This window comes from Mytilus galloprovincialis, chromosome 14, assembly GCF_965363235.1.
Source record: "Mytilus galloprovincialis chromosome 14, xbMytGall1.hap1.1, whole genome shotgun sequence".
Classification (NCBI taxonomy): domain Eukaryota; kingdom Metazoa; phylum Mollusca; class Bivalvia; order Mytilida; family Mytilidae; genus Mytilus; species Mytilus galloprovincialis.
In genome coordinates this window covers 61,862,603-61,881,507 of record NC_134851.1, presented here as the reverse complement: position 1 = coordinate 61,881,507, position 18,905 = coordinate 61,862,603, and the positions used below count along the sequence as shown (strand labels likewise).

The following is an 18,905-nucleotide window of genomic DNA, read 5'->3' as shown; positions in this document are numbered from 1 at the left end:
TCTACTTGCCGACTTGTTTCTTTATTATTATGAGGCTGACTTCATGCAGGAACTTCTTAGGAAGAAAGATAAGAAGTTAGCACTATCCTTTAACTCTACGTTTCGCTATATAGATGATGTTCTTTCACTAAATAATTCAAAATTTGGTGACTACGTGGAACGCATCTATCCAATCGAGCTAGAGATAAAGGATACTACAGATACAGTTAAGTCGGCCTCATATCTTGACTTACATCTAGAAATTGACAATAAGGGTCGGTTGAAAACAAAACTTTACGACAAAAGAGATGATTTCAGCTTTCCAATTGTGAACTTTTCATTTCTAAGTAGCAACATTCCATCTGCACCTGCATACGGGGTATATATCTCCCAATTGATACGATATTCCCGTGCTTGCATTTCCTATCATGATTTTCTTGATAGAGGGTTGCTGCTCACAAGGAAGCTATTAAACCAAGAGTTCCAAATGGTGAAGTTGAAATCATCCCTTCGTAAATTTTACGGATGCCATCACGAGTTGGTTGACCGTTATGGAATAACCGTATCACAAATGATATCGGATATGTTCCTTACGTCGTAACTACAATCCCCTTCCCTTTCCTGAATATGACCTACCGAATTAGACTATTTACCGGATTTGTTATCACATAAGCAACACGACGGGTGCCGCATGTGGAGCAGGATCTGCTTACCCTTCCGGAGCACCTGAGATCACCCCTAGTTTTTGGTGGGGTTCGTGTTGTTTATTCTTTAGTTTTCTATGTTGTGTCATGTGTACTATTGTTTTTCTGTTTGTCTTTTTCATTTTTAGCCATGGCGTTGTCTGTTTTAGATTTATGAGTTTGACTGTCCCTTTGATATCTTTCGTCCCTCTTTTACATATTGAGAGGTGTGTGATTATATCAAAAGGAAGAAAACATGTCCTGCTCTCGTGTGTGCTTGTGTGCGTATGAATTTATAGTCTCTGATTTTCACTTAAGATTTGCACACAATTCTTTCGGGCCATTTTCATGAAGATATTGTTACAAGATAGAACATTATCGGAGACAATTAAACTTGACAATAGTCTCGATGAAAGACCTAGACATCTACTCAATTTGATTGTAATCTTTGAAATTTGGCAATCTTTAAATTACGTTTTCCAATATTCAAGATAAAAAAAACACTGATGTGACTTTGTAGATAAAACGCGCGTCTGGTACAAATATAAATTTTCAATCCTTGTATCAATGGTGAGTTTATTAACTATCTTATCTTTGTTAAGTAGAGATTGACCAAGCATCTTAAATATATTGCCTACCTGATGACAAACATTGTATAACTACTTATTTCTGTATTGAACTGAGTGGTCACGAGCTGTCAAAGTACAATGAGATAAAAGTTCGACATGGTTCATCTCCTCAGATCATATGATACATTATCAAAATTAATACATATCATAGATTTGTTAATAAAATATTTATCACTGCGACTAGAAATTTGAAGGGTGAGATACAAAAGATTGTTAACTCTTAATTTATTGCATAGACAACTTATGTGCTTTTAATATACAATTCAAATATATCAACGTTATTGGTAAACTAACATTCAGCTGTAATTATTTTTAAGTTAGGCTTAGGTTTTCTTGTCGTAAATTGTCAAGTACAAATGTATGTGAAAAAAAAAGCAACAAACAAGTCAACTGGTTACAACAGGACAATCAATTTATCATTGTAAAAGAGTTTCATTCGTGAAAGCTTTTTAGTCCTTGTGTCTGTTATATTGGAAGATTTCATAAAGGTTTGTACATCGATCGAATATTGGACTGTAGTTTTATGGTATTGAAAGGTTCAGCCGACAAACTTCCAACCTTCAAAATTTGAATTAAGCAGTTTTGTTAAACATAAATGATAAAATGCCAAAATACTTATAATTCGTTTAAATAAGACAATACTGCTTAAACATGGTCATACCACTGATTTGATGGTTATGAATCAGCACTGATACAATTGTGAAAGTATAGGGATAATATGTTCTGTTTTTTATTGTTCTTTTAACCTTATTTACATAGATTTGTCACAAATTGAGAAATTATGCAGAAATGAATCAAATTCCGGAGCACAGTAGTGGCGGATCCTTTTGAATTGGGAAATATGATGTAAACCCATTTTTTTTAGAGCCGTGGTGTAGTGGTTTGTGCATCGGACTACTAACATACAGGTTCCTGGTTGGATTTCCGTTTGGGATGACAATTTCAGGAACTCAATTTTCGGCTCTCCCTTGACACCATCTGCGAGTATGGTCTTGAGGAAACGATGATAGTCCGTCGGAAGTGGACGATAAATGGCTGACCCGTGTTAAGAGAGAGCCATATCTCTTGCACGTTAAAGACACCCTTGTAGATTTCGAAAAAGAGTAGGCTAATGCCACTACAAGGCAGCACTCGCACCCGCAAAGTGGAAAGGGATTAATATAAGTTGCAAAACTTGTTTCCCAATCCACTATAAATAAATATGTTTAAACTAACCCATTTTTTATTCTGAATTGGAATTCCCCTTTTAAAAGTGACTAGAACCGCCCCTGCAAATTTGCTTCTATATCAATAGATTATTAGTACAAGGCTGGTAAAAAGGACGAGAATAATGAATCCAATAATTGCGCGGACTCTCAATTCCCAACTGAGTATCTTTTGCGTTTTTATGTTTTTGATTTATTTTTTTTGCTTTATAATCAATCTAATCAGTAAAGTCATATGTAACTCCGCCACACTCTTATAAGTCAGGAGCTTGTTATTCGGTGGTCGTGTTCCGTTGCTGTGTATCATTTATGTTTTTTGTTTTTTGTTTTGTACATAAATCAGGCCGTTAGTTTCCTTTTAATAGCTTCCCTTTTTTGTTCGGTTCCCTTTAAAACTTAATATGTGGAATGTTATTTGATTTCTGTTGTTGAGATGTTTCATTTAACATTCTTCTTATTTGCATAGCACAATACTTTAACAGTACAAAAAAGTCATTAAACAGTATACCAAAAACTGCGGATATACTCTTGTGACACACGTTGTGTTGCTTAATGAAGGTAACAATTCAAAGGTAAGATTAAGCATATAATTTTGTTGTTTTTGAAATCGAGAACAAGACGGGATTGTTGCTTCGACAACAAGTGGAAAATTCTCCATGATCACCGTGATACATATAACAATATCGACAAACCAACTCATCACAACGATCACAGAGATCATGTAGGCATTCGTAAAACTTCCGAACCTCACAAAATAAAAAAGGGGGAAATGAACTCAGCTTCCTTATGGTTCTCATTTACTGCTCCACATATTGCCCTCACCGCGTGACTCAAGGGAATGTAAACATTCCATAAGAAGCAAACCCACATTCAAGGAAATCATAATATAAACCGCAATCATTTTTACGAAAGGAAATTAAAAAAGAATGAATTGATTTAACTATTAATCACGTAATAGTAATCAAAATTTAGACAACAAAATATAAAAGAGTATGGTGTCGTAATTCTTTATTTTTAATGTCAATTTCCTTTATTCCTATCTGTTTTGTCGATTATTTTTTATTATTTATACTGTGTGTGTATTTTATATTTTTCAACCTTTTGTATAGACACTTTGTCCAATATTCTGTCTTCTGTAAACCAAATCCACACCCACAAATAATGTATAGTAAATTGCGAAACTGCATATATTTCAGGCAACACATTGTAGCCATGACCGGAAGCATTGCGATAGAAGATATCTTCAAGAAATGCGTAATGCGTGTAGACACGTGGCACATAACAAATGGCAACATTGTAGAAACATCGCCAATAACTACTATGCCGCTGTAAGGATAGGAGGAGGATCTCATTTTAGAAATACAAGTCCAGGTTGGTGTAGTCAGAGATGGACCAGAGCCTGCTGCTAGATTCCGAATTTGACACAATCTGAAAATAATACAGACCATGTGTCCAAACTTTGCTTACAAGTATTTAAAATCGACCGGTTTTACTCTCTGTTGTAAAGACCTTTCTTTTACGGATTAATACACACCGTGGCTTCACAAAATTGAAGCTTGAGATTTCATTGTCTGATTGTATTATCACTGAACAGAAAGTAGGATGGAGTGTGATCAGAAAATCCTATAATTGAATAATTTTGATCTTTTATTTTTTTTCATAGGTGTATGACAATCAAAATTTAATTTCCATTGATATAATTTAGTTTAAATAAAACAAATTAAAATGTTTACTTATTCATTAATGAGTTATTTTTAATCTTTTTTTTTGTTTATCCTACTTGATGAAGTAGTTAGATTTTCAATTTTTAAAATTTTATTTAATGCTATTACATACATGTTTAAAATTGCAGTATCGTGTATGTACGAATTTGTGTATATTTTAACATGTATATCGCTTAGACCACTTGTATTGTTATATTCATGCACTTTATAAAGGCCTTGCTATAATAATAATAATAAATGATAATCATATTAGTATTGTTTATTGTTTTGTACACAAGTCAGACTTGTTGTTTGATATGAGCTTAACTAGTGAGTCTTAGTAGACAAAACGTACATCTGGTGAAAACGTTTTAATCTTGGCAATTATGGTGCGGTTTACTATTAAAGTCCATCCAAGTCATTATTTGTAAAAGTAAATCATTATAAGTCAAAGTACGGTCTTTAACACGGAGACTAGGCTAAAACCGAACAACTAGCTATAACGAGTAAAAAAAAATGACCGAAAAGGAAAACCAACGGTCTTATCTATATAAAAAACGAGAAACGAGAAACACTTATGAACCACATCAACAAACGACAACTTCTGAACATCAGATCATCTTTTTAAATGTCATATGTTTTGTAGATCAGAAATATTGGCCTAGTTGACCAGGTAATAAAGTGGTACCTAATTTTAGTCTTGTAGTTTTTACATGATATCGACTATAATTGTTGAAAAGAGGCTTTTTTGTTAACTTTATGATTAATAGAACAATTCTATGAAAAATATGGCCCATCTTGCTTGCCATATATTTTTTCACTCTTAGTAGAATACTTCTTAGTACAAACCAATCAAATAAGATACGTTGGAGAGAAAGGTAACAGATGGAATTAATGACGAAACAGAAGTTGTCATTAGAAAAAGTTCCGTTGTAATATCAGACTAGTATTCACAAACTCAGAGTCAGCGCTCTTGTCATCAATATCGTCGTCTTTCATATGTTTCAATTTTTATGAATATTTTAAATCATTCAAAACACAGAAGATTTCTACCCCATCTTCCTCCCCAGGACATAAAATGATCATTCGGAAGCTGTTTTGGGATTTTGTTTTCCAATGCTCTCACACAAAAGTGAGAGGCTTAGCTAGCTTTAAAACTAGGTTTTAGCCACCATTTTCTACATCAGAAAATGCCTGTACCAAGTCAGGAATATGACAGTTGTTATCCATTCGTTTAATATGTTTGAGCTTTTGATTTTTTCATTTGATTAGGTACTTTTCTTTTTGAATTTTCCTCGGAGTTCAGTATTGTTGTGATTCTACTTTTTCCCAACTGGAATTTATTGGAAAACTAGTGACCTTTATATCTTTATTTATACCAAGCGTTTTGTAGTTTAAAGATTCCATACATCAAAGAAAGGCGGCATGCACATTGTCATATAAAACATATTAATTCAAACATTTTGAGTAACACTGTAAACGAACGCATTTTTTTCTTTGCTCGCAACAAGAAGTTTCCTGTTTTGTTTATCAAAGAAAATAGCTGACGGTGTATGTAGATCATCTTCGTCTGTCATAATTTGTCTGTAATGTTTTCCATCGTTTGATATAATGACCACATTCAACGACGCCTCTGCGACATCAAACACGTTACCGTCATTATCTACAGTGATGCCTCTCGGGTATTTTCAAAACTTGAAGTCATATGAAAGATATTAATTTCAATTATTTTAAGTAACACTGTAAAGGATAGCAGTTTCTTTTTTGTTCGCAACAAGCAGTTTCTTGGTCTGTTTATCAAAGAAAATAGCAGACGGTTCACGTAGACCGTCCTTGTCCGTCAGAATTTTCCTTTGAAGTTTTCCATCGTTTGATATAATGGCCACATTTGACGAACTTTGTCCAACAACAAACACGTTACCGTCATTATCTACAGTAATGCCACCGGGGATTGTCAAAACTGAAGTATCTTCAAAACTCCAAACACGTGATCCAGCATAGTCACAACAAACTACGCTGTGATCCCTCCAGTTAGTGTAGTATATCTTGTCGGTAAATACAGATACAAAGGAACCTCCCGGTAAGTTACACCTGATCACGTGAGAGGTAATATGATCCGCAGTGTTTATTTGATATATACCACGTCTTTCAACACAGACAAATAGCGAGTCGTGATCACATGTGATTCCATATGGACTATCAGGAAGGTTGATGAACTTTATTTTCTTTCGGCGCTCGGTGTCTATTATGTCAATTCCGATGTGCTCATTGGATCTTCCAGATGTGATAGCGATAGTATTCTCATCGATAAATGTTATGTCAAACCCATAACTAGGACCAAGCAACATATTATATTTGAATGTACCATCAGATGCAATGACAGAAAGGCTTTTCCTTGAGGAATGATCAGTGAAGAAATATTCGCCATTACCTGACATGCAACAACCTCTAGTAATCTTCCCATTTGTTGAAATTTTCTTTTGTAGAATTAACTTCAAGTCGTTTATGGTCATTGTTGTTACTTGTAACTGTGCTTGTTTGTCTTTCGCTCTGATTAAACGAATGCTACTCGACGTCGTTTTTATTTCAATTGATCCAAAATTCATAACACTGTTAGAGATACTAAGCACCCCTGGATCTACTTTACAAATAAGGTCGACTGGTTCAAATTTGCCAGTTTCAACCAACGATTGTAAATATTGTTCATTTTCCAAAACTTTAATTTCAATATCTCTCATGACTAAAAAAGTTTGAAGATCGGAAGCATGTTGTTTAATGCTTTGAAGATTGGTCTGATATTTTGTTATCAAGTTTTCCTTTTCTTTAACGGATGATAAAATCGTCTGAATATTCTTTTTACATTGACATTCTTTTTTCTCAAGATCTTGTATTATTTCTTTTTCAAGTTTATTTAAATGTTTGCTTATTTGGTTTCTTGTTTGTTGTATTTCTACAAGATGCAGCTCCTTCCTGTCTTCAATACTTTTCAAATTAGCCTTTCGGTCCATCTTAATTCTATCAATGTTCTGTAGTAAGTCCATCAGTCTAGTTTCTAAATCTTGTAATTGCCCGGATGTCTTAGCAATATTCGTGATCTCATCAAGAGGAATGACGTTGCATTTCTGGTGTTCTTTAATGCATTTGAAACAAATAGGTAACGCATGCGCAACGCAGTATTGTTGATATTTCTCATTGTGATAGGTACATGACTGTTGTATATCAGTAATGAAGGACGGAAGAGACTTGTACTTGTCAATTGGTATGATTTCGTGACCTCGTGTTGCTTTGAGTACTTTATGATGTTCTTGGCAGTCATCACAAACGGCTTCTTCACACTCAAAGCACCAGTGTGTTGATGGTGTGGTAATGTGTCGCACTGAACATGGACCACAAAGAGTTGTACTAATATCCATTGTGATACCTGAAATATGTATCAAATATATATGTATTCGTAACATCTTATAAAAGAATGCTTTACTGTGACCAATTTCACGAAAAAATCTAACTAGAAAAAATACTCATTTTAAGTCATGAACATTTCAATATAACTTTATTTTTTGTCATAATATTTAATCTGAAAAAGGGCGCTGATTGGTTGGTACTCGTCGTTATTTGTTGATGTTTTTTTTCTTCGATCTGCACAAAAAGGAAGACAATACCAAGGTCAATCAAAAATCGTTATAATGATAATAAAAAAAAACAGACAAAGGCATAGCTAAACATACTACTGGCGAAAAGTCAAACACCAATATGCATGTTTTTAACGACATGTTCATGTTTCAAATCGCCAGCAGGGAAAATGGTTTTCTCATACCTTTGCGTCCCTCATCGTCTGTCGTTCGTTGTCTTCCGTTACCTGTTCACTTAAATTTACAGAACTGTTTTGAGTGTTTCCATGAGTATTTGTCATTCTTTTACGAGTTTATTCGTTACCATGGTTACAAAGTTTCGATGATACATAATTCAATGGTTTAATAGTACAAGCTATTTTCGGTTAATCCAAAGTTACTATAGGAATCCAATCATAGGTTTTCTTCATACTGATTAAAAATATAAAGATTCTATATACTTTTGACGAAAACTTGGGAGATCATTTGCTACTTCCGGTTACGAAAATGTCATTTGCGGTATCATATGATAGCTTACTTTCCTCTGGTATTGAAAATATATGGTTTTTATCTATTTTTCTTTCAAATAAGGGAGATAATTAGCTATTTCTGGTTTTCAAAAGGCGATTTTAGGTGTCATTAAAAGGTTATTGTATGTTGATTCTAAAAAAATATGTAGTTTTTAAGTATTTTTCCCGTGAATTACTCCAAAAAAAAGCTACTTCCGGTTTGCACACGGTCACGTCGGGGGCAATGACTCCTATAAGATATCATCAGAATGTCACCGGATGGCTTCGATCCAAATTAGCCAAACATTTCTGAGAATGTAACAAACAATTCAGAACAACTTTTTTGTTGGTATCTTTTTTTGTTACAAAGGAGATGCATACACAAGATAAACAGTGAATAGGGAGATAACTCTTACAAAGAAAATTGTTCGGCTTAGCAGGGTCAAATTTAAAAGCATATAAATTGTACAATACATTATGAGAAATTTCTAAGCGACATATTGAGAAACAAAAATTTATCGCAAGAACAAAATTTGGTGGAAGAAAAAAGAAAGATTAAAGGTCTTTCCACATCAATTTTCGAAATTATTGATGAGAAGATACTTCCTGTTTACTCAAAGTAACTATTGGCGTCTAAGCTTCATTCTGATTCAATAAATATATGGTTTCTATACATTTTTGCCTGATATAAGGGAGATATTTGTAAACTTCCGGTTTTAAAAATATCACTTCTGGGCTCATATGATAGCTTCATTCACACTGATTCCAAAAATATATGGTTTCTATATACTTTTGCCTGTAATAAGGGAGATATTAAGTACTTCGGGTTCATTCAAGGTCACTTCCGGTCTCAAATGATATGTTCCTGTATGCGTATTTAAAAAAAATATAGTTGTATGTATTTTTCCATGAAATAAGTGCAAAAATGGCTACTTCCGGTTTAATCAAGGTCACTTCTGGTTGAAATTTTTCAAGGTCATATGTCAAGCAAGAGTTTGCATAAGACCCTTTGGCTTTATTATGTACCAAGTTGGAGTAATAATAAATTAACCTTAAATCTAATCATTTCAGGGACCGTAACTCCTATAAGATGTCATTGGATTGTTTCAGACCAAATGTATCATATCTTCATCACAATAAAACAAACATTTTGCACTAGTTCTTTTATATATAACTTTAAAAGTGTCATAGAAAATGCAAAAACAAGCAATAGTCAAAATTGAGAACATGACCTTGACCATGTTGACCTTTGACCTTGACATAATTTTCTAAGTTAGGACCCATGGACCTCAAATAAAATGACTTTAAGTTGATCATGTTTATACGGCTTATGGTTTGTGAGTTATAAAAATAAGACGACCATTTTTTTTTTGGTAAAAGTAGATTACTCCTATAAGATTTCACTGGATTGCTTCGATCCAAATTAGCCAAAAATTACTGAGGATGTAACGAACAATTCAGAAAAAGAATTTTATCGTTATCTTTTTTTTTGTTACGAAGGAGATGCACACACAAGATAAACAGTGAAAAGGGAGATAACTCTTACTAAGGAATTTGTTCGGATTAGCAGGGTGAAATTCAAAAGCGCATAAACTGTACGATACAATACTAGAAATATCTAAGCGACATATTGAGAAACAAAAAATTCAAAATTTGGCGGAATAAAAAAAGAAAATAATTTAAAACCAATTGTTCAGAGAACAATTGAAGGTCTTTCCACAATTATTTAAAAAAAAAACTGTTGAAAAGAAGGTAGTTCCTATTTACTCAAAGTTAAAAATGGCATCCAATGATTAGTTTCTTCATACTGATAGGCTAAATAATTGTATTCCATAAACTTTTCAGTGAAATAAGGGAGCAAATTTGCTACTTCCGTTGAAGTTAATGTCACTTCCGGTCTCATATAATAGCTTTTTCCACACTAATTCCATAAATATATAGTTCATAATACTTTTCTTTGAAAACCAGTAGATAATTGGCCACTTTCAGTTGATCAAAAGTCAGTTCTAGTCCTAAAGGATAAGAAAATGTATCAAAATTACAAAACATATAGATTCTGAGTACTTTTATAAGAAAAAAGTGCAAAAAAGGCTACTTCCGGTTTTCTCAAGGTCACTTCCGGTTTCAATTTTTAAGGTCATATGTCACCCAACCTTTTGTTAAAGGTCATTTGGTTTATAATGAACCAATTTTAAGTAATTATCAATTAACCTTATAATTAGACAATTCAGGGGCACTAACTCCTATAAGATTCCAATACATTGTATCAGACCAAATGTAACATATCTTCATTATCATAAAACAAACATTTTGCACTTGTTCTTTTATACATGTCTTTAAAAGTGTTTGAGAAAATGCAAAAATAAGCAAAAGTCAAAATTTAGAAATTGACCTTGACCTTTGACCTTGACCTCATTTTCTACGTTAGTACCTAGGAACCTCAAATAAAAACATTCCAGGGTTATACGGTTAACGGTTTATGAGTTAAAAAATAAAACCGACAAATTTAGTTCGTAAAGGTAGATAACTCCTATAAATTTCATCGGATTGCTTCGATCCAAATGAGCCAAAAATTCCTTAGGATGTAACGAACAACTTGTAAAAGAAATTTAGTTGATATCATTTTTTGTTACGAAGGAGATGCACACATTAGATAAACAGTGAATAGGGAGGAAACTCTTACAAAGAAAATTGTTCGTCTTAGCAGGTTGAAATTTAAAACCGTATAAACTGTGCGATACTATATAAGAAATATCTAAGCGACATATTGCAAAACAAAAATTTCAAGATGTGGCGGAATTTTTTTTTAGAAATAATTAAAAACCAAAACCATTTGTTCAGAGAACAATTGAAGGTCTTTCCATCCATAGAGATCAATTTTGATATAGAACTATGAAAATTAATTTTGAAATATCTTATCCAGCGTCAGATAATAGCTTATTGTAAAGTGATTCCAAAAATATATGGTTTCTATACATTTTTTCTAAATAAGGGAGATTAATTGTTACTTCCGGTTTGGAATATGTCACTTTCGGTTTTATTTGATAGTTTACTTGACACTGATTCCAAAAATATATTGTTCAATACACTTTACATCAAATAAGTACAAAACAAAGCTATTTCTGGTTTACACAAGGTGACTGCAGGTTGGCTTTTCAAGGTCATGTAAATTGCAACCTAATAAAAAAAGTCCCATGGCTTTATCGTGTTTAAATATGAAGTTAAAGCAAAGGTCAAAATCTAGAACATCAAATTTAACTTTGACCTTGAGCTCAATTTCAAGGTCATACACCAAGGGCCATTCATCATATTTCCCTAGGTCTTTATTATACTTGGATACTTGGTAAATGAAAATCAAAATTTAGAATATGACTTTGACCTTTGACCTTGACCTAATTCTCATTTTTTTTGGACCAAGGACCTCAAATCAAAAGACCCTAGGTCTCTATCACTTATGGTTTACCAGTTAGAAATGCATATTTCTTATAACACATGCATAAGGGAAAATAACTCTCATATGGAGTCTTTATATCGCTTCGGTCAAAATAGGACAAATCATGCGAATGTTAAAACGAGCAATTTAATAAAATAAATTTGTCGCTTTCTTTTGCGGTTACGGAGTAGATGTAGTCACGAGGAAAACAGTGTTCGGGGAGATAACTCTTACAAAGAAAATTGTTCTGCTTAGAATGGATGAAAATAAAAAGCGCATAAACTGTATGATACTATATAAGAAATATCTTAGCGACATATTGCGAAACAAAAATGTTACGCGAGAACAAAATTTGGCGGTAGAAAATAATAATAATAATCAGAACAAAAGCAATAGGTCTTTCCACAGAAAAGTGGAAAGACCTAATAATAATAATAATAATCAGAACAAATACAATAGGTCTTTCCACAGAAAAGTGGAAAGACCTAATAATGAACAAATACAATTATAGGTCTTTCCACAGAAAAGCGAAAGACCTAAATAATAATCAGAACAACTACAATAGGTCTTTCTTCAGAAAAGTGGAAAGACCTAATTACAGGGAATATTGGACAGTACAACAATAACCATCAATACCCGATCCTCCGATACATTGGACAACATTAACCACCAACATCCGACTTCTCTGATATATTGTACAAGACAAACCACAAACTCCCGACTCCTCCAAAATATTAGACAACACTAACCATCAACATCCGACTCCTCCAAAATATTGGACAACACTAACCATCAACATCCGACTCCTCCGAAATATTGGACAACACTAGCCATCAATATCCGACACCTCCGAAATATTGGACAACACTAACCACCAACAACCGAATTCTAAATATTGGAAAAAATTAACCACCAACACCTGACTCCTCTGAAATATTGGACAACACTTATCACCAACACCCGATTCCTCTTATATATTGGACAACACTTACCACCAACATCCGATTCCTCTAAAATATTGGACAACATTAAGGATCAACACCCGACTCCTTGGATAAATAGGACAACACTAATCACAAACAACCCACTACTCTGAAATATTGGACAACACTAACCACCAACACTCGACTCCTTGGATATATTGGACAACACTAATCACAAACAACCCACTACTCTGAAATATTGGACAACAATAACCACCAACACCCGACTTCTCCGAAATATTGGACAGCACTAACCATCAACATCCGACTCCTTGTATATATTGGACAACACTTATCACAAACACCCGACTACTCTGAAATATTGGACAACACTAACCACCAACGCCCGACTCCTTGGAAATATTGGACAACGCTAATCACAAACACCCGACTCATCCTAAATATTGGACAACATTGACCACCAAATCCCGACTCCTCCGTAATATTAGACATATTAACAAACAAACACGAGCAATGCATAGTCCAGATAGAAACGGTGTAAGCTGCCACTACAGGATGCTAACTACTCGTTTGGTTGAATACTGCCGCAAAAGGAAACAAATCGTGAAAACACTCACATCACGATAATCTACAACGAGGGTACACTGTTTCGTAAACAAACACAAGTCTGCTAGCTTTCATCACAAAATAACGAAAAACAGACACCTAAAGTATTTCAGAATGAACAAAAAACCGCCAAAACTTAAAGACAACCTCTAAATTATCTGAATCGTGGTCAATGCAGAGGAGTTTTAAAATCTCAAGAGTGGGAAATGTAATAAGAACATTCCACTTACATGTCATTTGTCTAGATGTTAAATTACTGTGAATTCATTATTATTCGTTGGATACCAATTTTCGTGGATTTCGTGGGTACAGGTGAACTATGAATTCAATGTCCAACGAATAACAAATATTCTATAGACTTGTACGCAGACTTCGGCAAAACCACGAAATTAATTATCCACGAAAATTGGTATTCACGAAAACAGATTAATCCACAGTATCATTTTGACATGATTTATCATTGAAATGGTAGCAAAACTTTGAATTCTTCGAAAAAGCTTTGGAATCCTTCATCCTTGTTTTTATTTGGTGTTTTACAAAAAATATATACTTTTTTTAGCGTCACTTTAGAGTGTCTTTTGAAGACGAAACGCGCGTGTGGGATCAAAATTACATTTTTTGTACCAGCCTGGTTTCTTTGATCCATTTTTATCAATTGAAAGCTTCAAATGCAATTTAGTAAGAATAAGCGTTATGAAAGAGCATGTGTCGCTCACCTGCATCTTTAACACTGGCCATCTTTTAGTAAAACACACCCTTTAAGGGTAATATTTATATTTTATGATCTCCGTGATAATAGGCAAAAAAGGATTTTAAATGGTAAAATTCATCATTCAAGGACAATAACTCCTATAAAAAGTCGTCTCACAGTTATGACGTACATGAACAGTAAGTAGAGCTCAAAATTCAGGACATTTTCGCCCTAGTCAGATTTTTATTATCTATAGAAGTTATCAAAATAGTAGGCAAAACTTGTCTTTAATCCCTATTTTCTATTTTTAGCCATGTCGGCCATCTTGATTGACATGCAGGATCATCGGACACATTGTTAAACAAGAAACCCCAATGATGATTGTGACCAAGCTTAGATAAATTGTACCCAGTAGTTTCAGAGGAGATTTTTTGTAAAATTTAACAGACGACGACTGAACACGACGACGACGGACGCCCAGAGATGAGAAAAACTTACAGGTTAACCAACTAGACGTTAATTAAAAATCAGTGAGGCTCTTACTCGAATTAAAACTTTAAATTCAATTTCCGAGTAAACGTATGTTATGATTTTATAGGTGGACGTAAGGACAGGACTTGCTTGGGGTTAAATATTTTATTTTTACTTGATTAAGCTGTTGCTAATGCGGTTTATCTATTGTACGAGGCGCTGTCGTGCAAATACTTGTTTTCATTCACGCACACAATTATTTCAAACATTATCCTACATATTATTAAACAGAAAATTGATGTTCATCCTTCCGATGAGAAACATATATTTATTTTAGTTTTTACCAGGCTAGAATATTAATTTACAAAATCTTTACACCCCAACACCATCTGATATCAATTGGCAACCCGTAAACCTCAAATCTAACCTGACTCAAGCTGGAATCCACTGGCCACCCGTAAACCTCCAATCTAACCTGACCCAACCTGGCATCCACTGGTCACTCGTAAACCTCAAATCTAACCTGACTCAAGATGGCATCCACTGGCCACCCGTAAACCTCAAATCTAACCTGGCTCAAGCTGGCATCCACTGGCCACCCGTAAACCTCAAATCTAACCTGACTCAAGCTGGCATCCACTGGTCACCCGTAAACCTCAAATCTAACCTGACTCAAGCTGGCATCCACTGGCCACCCGTAAACCTCAAATCTAACCTGACTCAAGCTGGCATCCACTGGCCCCCCGTAAACCTCAAATTTAACCTGACTCAAGATGGCATCCACTGGCCACCCGTAAACCTCAAATCTAACCTGACTCAAGCTGGCAACCACTGGCCACCCGTAAACCTCAAATCTAACCTGACTCAAGATGGCATCCACTGGCCACCCGTAAACCTCAAATCTAATCTGACTCAAGCTTGCATCCACTGGCCACCGGTACACCTCAAATCCAACCTGACTCAAGCTGGCATCCACTGGCCACCCGTAAACCTCAAATCTAACCTGACTCAAGCTGGCATCCACTGGCCACCCGTAAACCTCAAATCTAACCTGACTCAAGCTGGCATCCACTGGCCACCCGTAAACCTCAAATCTAAACTGACTCCACTTTTATGTTTTTTTTTTATTCTGCACCTTTTACTCATTGTTCTCTATTCTGTAAACCCCATGTTGTCCCTCGTCTATCAAATAATGTTTTTGCCCTTGGTTCTGCACATTTTACTCATTGTTCTCTATTCTGTAAACCCCATGTTGTCCCTCGTCTATCAAATAATGTTTTTGATATATCTACCGATAATGGTTTTCCTGCTTTTACAGAAAAATAGACCAAACACGCGACATCGCGGGTCTGTGTCTGAATTAAAGATCTTACGTCTTAATTTTAGCCTTGATTTTAAGAATTCGTATTGGCATTTGGTAAAGTAACGCTGATTATAAGGTGCACAGTTATTCATTGTATAATGACGAAGTTTAAGTGTGAGTATTACCCGTGTTTATAGCAAATCCTGAATACACCGTTTGGTTGTGCGCCTGACAGAGGCGGAACGTACAGATTATGTAACAGGGATCAGGTAATTTTGTGACATATACTATAGCCTGGCATCCTGACCCAATTTAATGCTTCGTGGAGCAGTGAGCCAGGATCGCAGGCTACAAATACTATTGGAATCGGTATCGGATTCGACCGGCAACTTGTTAATTTTTGGTAATATTAATTATGCGGAAAACAAAAGTGCCTGGAATGGTGTAATTTTATCCACACCATTGTCCTATAGTTTTTATAATCAAGTTAAATTTTGCGTGTAGTACGTCGACTGAGCATGTGCGAAAGCGTATAAGACACGCATCGAAAACGGTCTCCGAATTTGGACATTTTCTCAACAATTTGCGTTTTCTGTGGAAAAAAGATTGTTTCAAAGACAAATTTAGGAAGTACAAAACACTACATTTATAAACCATATCACAAATATTCCCGACTTTGTATGGTATCAGAGGAGTTGTAGCTCAATGAAATCGATCTCTTCCTTTAGTAGTATAGATGATTACTATAACAAGAAAGTAAATGTTTTTAATTTAAAGTTACATGAGTAAGGTTACATTTTTTTTGTAACACAATTATACAGTCGAAAAAATGGTGCAATACTTATCTAGTACAGTATAACATATCAAATAGCATTTTATGACCTTGCCCTCATTACATTTACACAATTAGAACTGTTGCTTTATACACACAAATGTATTATACTATTAGTATCTCTATCTAGTCAAACAAAATCAGCAATTTTGAAAATAATTATCAAATCACCATTTGCTTTTGTTATTACATGCTTGAGATGTTAAACAAACCCCGTGTTAAAACAATTTTAAATTTTGAAACCAAGTTTAGTCATATCTCTAACACATGAGGAAAGCTGTAATGACAAATTTCCTTTTAAAAGTGATATGTCAAAAATGTATATACAATTTCAAATAAATCGTATTCTTACCATAATCAAATCTTCAAATAAGTATCAGCTTTCATCACAAGGAAGCAAAACGTCACATGATATCGTTTATATGTATGTCATATGATGTACACTAAGTACCATAAAAAACGAAACACATTATATCATACTTAAAACCATTACATTTACAAAAGTATGTTTTTATTTAAGGAATGACTGTAATATTTTTTCTGTCTATGAAGAAATAACATAAAAAAATTTGGTGCACACTGAATAACGCGCGTAGCGGGTTATTTAACAGTGTGCACCACATTTTTTATGTTATTCATTTTTTATGCTATTTCGAATAGACAGAACAAATATTGCAACCAAGGAAAAATGTACCACAAAATGACCAAATTTCAATTATGAACAGCTCATTTATTATGGCAGATAGCTTTAACAACAGAATATGCTTTATAAAAAAATATTTATTTAAGTAAATCATATACGGTTAAATACAGTATAAAATATCAGAGCTAATAGCTATTTTAGGTACTGTGGATCTTAGGTAGCAATACACAGTTAGGAGTTTAGTTTCGCATTTTGGCCGCTGTGGATTTTTCAAATAGGAAAGTTATTGTGTAATAAAATTCATTTTTAGACAGATGAGTGCTAATTTAGCCTTCAAAGATGGTTTATAAGTGCACCAAGATTATTTTTTACATATTTTATGGGCTGTTTTTTGTTTGACAATCCGTATTTTCATAGCTAGACCGGACATCGGTCCAGAAATTAATGTACTGTTTACAAACACTCTTTTTCTACACGAAGTTTTTGACGCAATTTTACAAAAAAATGAGACGAAAGACATATGATTTTCATTGGATTTGCTGAATGATACATGTACACAGTTTCAGAAAAGGTATTACTTCAAGTGATTGAAATTCTACTTTTAGCCAAATTTTGGGGAAATATGTGACATCTTTCCCCCCTTTTTGCAAAATTTTATAACAAATACATGCAGATTGATGCCATGGATACACCGAAAAGAAATTATATTTAACCATTTTATATACTGGATATAAAATCTATGGAAGATTCTGATTACATGCATATGCCCATATATGACACAAACAGTAAGCTTGATATTGCAAGAAAGCAATGAAAAGGGGATGGTAAAATTCATGAGGGCAAATTTTAGTATTTTTACCTAACTGTTTATTGCTACCTTAAGCAAAAAGAGTAAAATTCGACCAAATTTGGTCCCTGAAACATTTTTTTTGCAGAAATATAGCCAAAACATGACTCACTACACTTAAAGATTAGGTATTTAGCTAATCATTAATGAAAAAATATCTCTGGGTAAACATATTTTAAATCGATGGCGGATAATTCAAATTGGGTCATATTAGGGGTGTAAACTGTTCATGTAGGCCAATTTTTCATATGTTTGCTATCAAACCAGACAATTTCAAACATATAAACCAACTTACATGTTATATTGATGTTGGTGTTTGTTGAATATGTTTGTTCAAATGACTGGCCTATGGTTGACAATAAAAAAAACCTTCAAGAAAACCTTAAAAAAAGGGGGGGGGGTAATGACATAAAAAAAAAAAAATTTGCACAAAAAAATTAGAAATAGAGAGGCACTAACATCAAAGAATTTTAGTGTGGATACTTCAAATGATTTTCTTTAAATACAGAGATAAAAAAAATGGGTTCATTACTAGGTTCATTATATTTATGGAAAATTTGGGTTTTATGTTAAAAATTGGGGATTTTGAGAATCAATTTATTTTACAGGGTATACTTTGAGTAATTAAGTAAAAACTCTTTTGAAACAAGACTGAACATATAACGTGTTAATTTTTTTTTCTTCAATTCAATTTAAAGTAAAGGTAAGAGGACAAAATACTACATCTTTGTTGAAAAACCGTAATTTTGGGATGAAGTGTACATCAGGCAGATGCTAATTTGCTACTGGTGTTCTTTCGTATTCATACTTGAATAATTT

General features: G+C 33.9%; 1 long non-coding RNA gene across 1 annotated transcript; it reads right to left on the bottom strand.

The window, feature by feature from the left end:
- Window positions 1-5,554: 5,554 nt before the first annotated feature.
- LOC143058430 (uncharacterized) lies at window positions 5,555-17,102 on the bottom strand. Its single transcript, XR_012973059.1, has 2 exons — window positions 16,949-17,102; window positions 5,555-7,620 (listed from the first exon to the last, which is right to left on the bottom strand). It is a non-coding gene; the product is annotated as an uncharacterized LOC143058430 (long non-coding RNA).
- Between the last annotated feature and the right edge of the window lie 1,803 nt (window positions 17,103-18,905).